This window comes from Mastomys coucha, unplaced genomic scaffold (assembly GCF_008632895.1).
Source record: "Mastomys coucha isolate ucsf_1 unplaced genomic scaffold, UCSF_Mcou_1 pScaffold21, whole genome shotgun sequence".
Lineage (NCBI taxonomy): Eukaryota > Metazoa > Chordata > Mammalia > Rodentia > Muridae > Mastomys > Mastomys coucha.
The window spans coordinates 138,446,727-138,453,527 of NW_022196904.1; the positions used below are offsets into that span (position 1 = coordinate 138,446,727).

The 6,801-nt window shown below is 57.7% G+C and overlaps 2 protein-coding genes across 4 annotated transcripts in view; one reads left to right on the forward strand and one right to left on the reverse strand.

Moving 5' to 3' along the window:
• Flrt1 (fibronectin leucine rich transmembrane protein 1) overlaps positions 1-2,697 on the reverse strand; it is a 79,268-nt gene extending 76,571 nt beyond the window's left edge. For both annotated transcript variants that reach the window (XR_004123482.1, XM_031389515.1), the window contains exon 1: positions 2,259-2,697. The gene's annotated coding sequence lies outside the window, so the exon portion shown is untranslated. The remainder of the gene's footprint in view (positions 1-2,258) is intronic.
• The window catches only part of Macrod1 (mono-ADP ribosylhydrolase 1), a 147,849-nt gene that overhangs the window by 105,454 nt on the left and 35,594 nt on the right, over positions 1-6,801 (forward strand). The gene's annotated exons all lie outside the window — the stretch shown is intronic.

Genomic DNA, 6,801 nt, shown 5'->3' on the forward strand with positions numbered 1-6,801 from the left:
CCCCCCCCCCCCATAGGCCATGGCTAGACTCTCCTTGACAGGCGGGTTCCCACAAGGGAGGCTACAGACCCTGGGCCCATATATAGCAGGTAGCCTAGCCTAGACCACTAAATTTCAGTGAAGACTCACAGAGCTGAGTCTCCAGGCTAGAACCCTAGAGCCCTGCCTGCGCTGCCTGGCAGCGGGTGAAATGATGCAGAGACAACCCTCCGGCCTCTATGACCTCCTCCTAAAACAGCCTGAGTGATCCCCTGGGGGCTTCCACAGGACTCTGAGGGAGACACAGTTGCTAAAGGTCCACATGTCGCTAGCTCCATGGAGGAATCTGACCCCTTAACCTGCCAATATCTCTACAGATAGCCTCTGTCCTTACAGACCCTTGAGCCAAAGAGCGGGGCCATTAAAGACTTGTAGCAAGTGCATGTGCATTTTACAAAGTAGTCCCTGTTCTCCAACTAAGGTGCAGGGAGTAGTTACAGCAGGCCATCTATAACAGGGCAGAAACACTGAGGCACACAAAGGGAGGACTAGCAAGGTAGAGTCTGATGGATGGACCCCAGTAGCTGCACAGACTTAGCCAAGTCAGGCTGGCCATCATCTCTGCGTGTGGGCTGCTGAACCTGGCCAGCCTGGCTTCCACTCACCCGGGGAGGTTTTGCCTATGATCATTCTGAGAACCAAGGTGGGATGTGCATTCCTAGTTTCTCCACTCTTCCCCCCACACACACACACACATACACTCAAAAAGCAAAAAGCCAGCCTGTCTCACTTCCCACCTGGCCTGTAGCTTCATCGACCTCAGCTCTTCGTACCCACCCTCCACCCCCTCCCCCAACCTCTCAGGGACCCTCATAGCTAACCCAGCTAGGCAGCATCTCATCCCAGGCACTGCCTGGGCCATTTCCATTTTAAACCTTCGGAGGAAGCCCTGAGCAATCGCCCACGGCAGGCACCAGCTGACAGGTGATGTTTGTGCCTCTCCTCCTGGGGCTGGCAGGAAGACACGCAGTTGGCTTTCAACTCCAGAAACCTGAGCCTGGAGCCCCTGTGTGCAGCCGCCTTCCCCCGTGCTTGCAGGGAGGAGAGCCCCAGCCCAAATCCCTCTCTCTGCCAGGAGAGTCAGAGGTCTTAGGTCCTGCTTTGCGTACACCCACTCTCCCCCCCACACCCCCGCCAAGACAGCCTCTCCCCCAACTCCTAAGCTACCTAGGGATGGAAAAGGGTGGGGCTGGTCTCCATCCCCAAAGGATGTAAGAACGGAGATGAGGCAAGGCTGGACCTTGTCACCCCTCACCTCTGTTCCCATGCCTTGGCTTTATTTATTCACATCAGACCTCTCACTTGGGCCTCCAGGGCCTGGTACACCCCAGCTGAGCTGTGTTCTCTCTTAACCATAAGCCCGGGAGAACCTGGAAGCCCTCCCGGGGCCCCAGGAAGCCTGGAGCAGCTCCCTGATGTCGCCGCTTCACAACTTTGTCCTCCTCAGAGAGCTCTGATCAACCACGGCTCCCTGCAGCTGGGCAACAACGCTCCCCAGCTTTCCGCCCCTGGGCCTCTGATCCCCACGAGGAGGGGCGTGCTCGCGGTCTATTGCCTCCTTGTCTAGGGAGCTGGGAGGTGGGGGATTCTGCGCTGTGCCCCCAGCCCGTTAGTTCCTCCGTTCCACCTTTGCAGCCGCCAGGTGCACAGTCTCAGCCCCCGCCGGCACCAGGCTGCCAGTCCACAGCGCGCGCAGGGAGGGAAGTTGGAGGCTGCCTATGCCCCCCTTGAAGTCGTTTTAAAAATAAAACCTCGCTCTAACCGTGACTCACGCGGCTAGTGGGGACGGGAACGCGGCGCCGGGGCCGGCCCGCTGCCCTCGCGGAGCTCGCCCCTCACCCTCCTTTTCCCGAGTGAGGGACAGGAGCTGGGACCGACCTGCTCAGCCCGGCACCCCCCGCCGGCCCGGCTGCCATCCCCCGGGCGCACCCAGGGCTCGGCTTGGGGCTGCAAGCGAGCCCCCGCCCTTTCCAGTCTCCGCTCCGGGGAAAGGGGCCGCGGGCCGCGAACCCCGCGCCTCCCGGAGGCCGGGCCAGCATCACCCGCTCTGGGCTCTTGACTCTCGACCCCCCCTAGACCCCGAATCCCAAAAGCTGTACGTCCCCCACCACACCGGACCTACTCCGGCGGCGCGATCCGGCCCAATGCGTGCAGCGCGGCCCCCGCCCCGCACGCCCCAGCGCCCTGTCCGGACCCCCGGCCCGCGCAGCTTGCCTTACCTGCGTAGCGGCCGGGGAGGCGGGTCTCCTCGGGAAACTTTGCGGCGACGACTGGAGCCTCAGGGGTTATTCCAAGGAGCGGGCGGGAGCCCCAGCCGGAGGGCACCCAGGGGGGCCGGGGAGAGGAGCCCCCGGCGCGCGACGGAGCTCTGTGGCGGGCCCGGGGCGCGGGGCGCGCGGCGGCGCATCTGCCCAGCGGAGCGGCGGGAGGAGTGCGCGGGGTGGCGCCCGGCAACGGGGTGCGTGTGCCCGGACTGGTGCGCTCAGCGGGGCGAGGGCAGCGGCGGTGGCGGCGGCGGCGGCGGCGGCGAGCAGGGCGCGGGGAAGCAGGCTGTGCGGCCGCCTCTCCCCTCGCGGCGGCGGCGGCGGGGCTGTGCGTGCAGCGCGGAGCGGGGAGGGCGGGAGCGGAGAGGGAGGCGGCGGGCGGGGAGGAGGCGGCGGGGGCGGGGGCGCCGCGCTGCGCACTGGCCGGCGGGACCCGGAGCGGGAGGCTGCGCCGCCGCGCGGGGACTCTGGCCCAGCCCGGGAGAAACGGCGTCCGTGCGTCCCCCTCCTCCGAGCCTCGGCCAAAATGTCTGGGATGGGGGTGGGGGAGGATGAGTTGGGGAGCTGGTCTCCCCCTAGGGACTAGGGAAAAGGAGGCTACCAATACCAGTCTCCAGGGCTAGAAGAAGGATGGCAAGAAAAAGGGGTTCTGGCTCCAGCGTCTCCTCCCCCTACATCGATCCTCTCAGCACCCACTCATTCATCTGTCCATCCATTCATTCATTCATCCGTCCACGCGAACATTCATTCACAAACTGAACCCACCTACTCTGCGTGCCCAGGTAGCCCCATTCCTCCTTGCCAGGTGCCCCTTTCCTCCTTTCCTGGCTCAGACTACACCCCCCCTCACTTGCAGCCTCTCCTAAACACAGACCCTCTCTAAACTCTTCGCTTTTCTCTGAGTAGGACCCCACCCAGATGTGTAGGAGGGCAGGTTGGGGCAGATGCCAGCCCCCTCTTCCCCTCCCCAGATGTCTGGCCTTTGAACAATTTAGCTAACCTCCCTATGTGTCTTGAGTATCAGGTGGCAGCATTAGCCCCTGGACTCCTGGAGGGTTGAGGAGACTCACAACAGAGACAGGACCGATAGACGACATCGTTTATGGGAAAGTTGTTCTATGTGCTCTGGGGATGCAGGGATGGGTGGACTCGACAGTTATTTGGCAGGGAAAATACCCAGAATTAGCCTTGCTCTGCCCAGCCTCACCTACCCGGGGTGCAGGCCTTGTTACCTTGTGACAGAACTGTGGACCCCTACAGACTTAGTTTTCTTCTTGGGGGCTGCCTACTCTGGGTGAGTCCCTAACTCTGCTTAGACCACTCGTGAGTTTCCCCACAGCTCCCAGGCCCATCCCTAGACCTCCACAATCTAAGACCCTCCCGCAGGCAGACCCACTCCAACGTCCCACACTCCACTGTCCCAACTCTAGGACCTTCCAGAAGCCGAGCCCAATCTGCGCTTCATTCCCTTTCAAGGGTTCCCAGGCCACCTTCCCTCAGGATGCCCACTGTCACCCCTGAGGGAGGGCAAACTGACTGTCTAAGGCTGCCTTCTCTGCCCCTCCCACCTTCTCCTCACCTCCCAGGTCCCTTTCTTCCTTCCCTCCCTGGGTTTGCACTCAATTCACTGAACAGCTATTTTTTCCTCCCAATTTTTATTTATCGCCCAAACAGCATTATACCAACAATAAAGGAAGGGGGAAAAAATCACCCACAATGCCACCGCCCTGTGGCGTCAACAGCTTCCCTTCCCCTGCTCCCTTCCAGGCCTGTCCAGGCACAAAGCCGGCTATAATTTTCACAGAACTGTAGTTTCCGTTCTGCCTGCCTAGACCCCCAGATGGACTCGGGGGCCCCAGGGCTCCATCTCTACTGTTCCTCCATTGTGTCTCTTAGCATGTGGCTCAGAAATTCTGTGTCTTCCTCCTTCCCCACAACAACCCCCCCCTTTACCTCCCTGCCATCCCATGCCAGGCACCAGGCTGGTGCCAAGCAAGCATTTGGCCTCCTACTGAGGTGGATAGTATGCACGGGGCTTGACTTGACACATCACACTTAGATTATCAAAATATCACCTTCACAATTGTGGCTTTAACGATTATGTGATGTTCCTTCCAGCTGATGAACTGTAATTCGCTTAGCAGGATCTCCTGCACACCGTTCAGGGAACGCTGGGGGAGGTTCCCTGTGCTGGGTACCATCTGGGACATCAGGGAGACCACGATGAACCAGGTTGCACTGGATGCAAAGCTGGGATTCCAGAAAGGCTACCCAGCACATAGTCATCCCTGGACAAGAGCGATCTGAAACAGGTTTCTCCACGTGATCCCAGAGACTAAGGGCCAGAGAGCTTCCTAGGGACAGTGGCTGTTCTCCTGGGGTTTGGGGGGGGGGGGGCAGAAGAAAGGTTACAGATCAGGTGCAGCAGGAGCCCATTGCAGAGATGGATGCCACAGAGGGAATGTCTAGGTGCCACTGAACAAGAACTCTTGGCTGGTGCTGGGGATCAGTAAGGAAGGCTGTGGTGGAAGAAGAAGCTGATAATGGCCGCCGGGCTGCTGTGCAGGGTCTTGGACCATGTAGGAACTCTGGGAGAAGTGGGACATCAATCAAAGACTGTAACTCCAGGGCAGTGAGACAGTCAGCTGAGATCCGTGTCTATAGTTTGTTCAGTCAACAACTACATGATGAACCACTGTGTGCTACAGGCTACAAGAGAACACGGGATAATGGCTCTCAGCATTGAGGGCAGCACCAGTCACCCAGGAACACTCTGTGGCTTCAACCTTGAGTTTGCTAAGCCCCAGCTCCTCCACTGGGAGGGAGGCGATAACCAGAACAATGCCCTGCAGCTCAGAGTGGGCCCTCCCACTGGGCCGCAAGGTCAGCCTGGCCCTGTCCTGCAGCCTCCTCTCCCCAGCCTCTCAGCCACTACTTACCCTCTTAGGGGGATGTGGCTTCAGTTTGACACCTGATTGTGCAGCGGCCAGTGACCCTCAGCACTGTCCCATCCTTCACTTTCTTATGCTGATGGGGCCACCACAGACTTCCTATGGCTCATGTGACAGTCAGGAAAGATCTCAAGATGTTTTTCTATACTATGAATTGCCGAGATAACTGGACTTGAAGTGTTAGACTGTTGCCAGCCAAGGTTGGGCCAGTCTTAGGCCTGTTCTGGGGTGGGGAAGGACCTCCCCCAGCAGACGTTTCACCCAGCGTCACTAGGGTCCTCCTCTCTGGGGATTCCAGAGACTCGTGGTCACTGCTAGCTGACCTCTCTGAACTCCAGTGATGCCCGGGGCATTCGGGGACATTTGCACGGGTTTGTGAGCATGTGGGCTGTGGGATAGCTGTGCACACTGCTTCAGGAAGTCCTGGCCTGTGTACCAGCTCCCACCTCAGCAAAGCTTCTGGTCCAGGTCTCAGCTCCACTGTGCTGCCTGACAGTTCCTGTTGGCAGAGTGCTGAGGGTTGAAGCTTTTCACAGAAAGCCAGGGAGAGGGCTACTTACCCATAGGCCAAGGCCTGGCCATCCTGTCCACCAACCCTCTTCCTGACTCCTTGTCTTTCTTCTTTATTGTTGGGGCTATAAGTGAATACCATGGCCTGGGTAATGTATAAAGAAAAAGGATTATTTAGTGAAGGGTCCTGGTCCGGCACATCTGGTATAGGTTCTATTGCTTATGGTGATTCTATTGTGTCATGTGGTAAGGCAGGGCAAACTAGCCAATATGTGGGTTTTTTTTTTTCTCTTCTCCTTTTTGTTTGTATGTGTTGATTTGTTTTTTGAGACAGAGCCTCATGTAGCACATGCTGGCCTCAAACTGGCTATGTAGACAAGGATGACCTTGAACCCCCGATCCTCCTGCCTTCACCTCCGTCACCACACCTGGCTTTCTCTTTTCTTAAAAAGCCACTAATGTTGGGGCTGGGGTGTAGCTCAGTGGTAGAGCACTAGCCAAGTGCGTGCATCCTGAATTTCAAAAGAAGGGTGTGGGGCACTAATTCCATCAGTAAGGTCCCGTGACCTCCTCTAACCCTAATTGTGGCCCAGAGACCAATACCTCTAAATACCACTTCAGAGGGCTGGAGAGATGGCTCAGTGGTTAAGACCACTGACTGCTCTTTCAGAGGTCCTGAGTTCAAAACCCAGCAACCACATGGTGGTTCACAACCATCTATAAACAGGTCTGACGTCCTCTTCTGGTGTGTCTGCAGCTACAGTGTACTCATATACTTAAAATAAATAAATAATCTTTAAATACCACTTTAGAGATTAAAATTTTTTATTGTTTTTCTAGTGCTGGAGAAGGAAATTCAGGTGCTAGGTCAGGTGGCCACTCAGGTGGCCTTCTGAGTGCTAGGCCAGTAGTCTACCACAGAGTCACAGTTAAACCACGGTCCTTGGTTTTGTTTTAAGATCAAACTTAAGCGGGCGGTGGTGGCGCACACCTTTAATCCCAGCACTTGGGAGGCAGAGGCAGGCAGATTTCTGAGT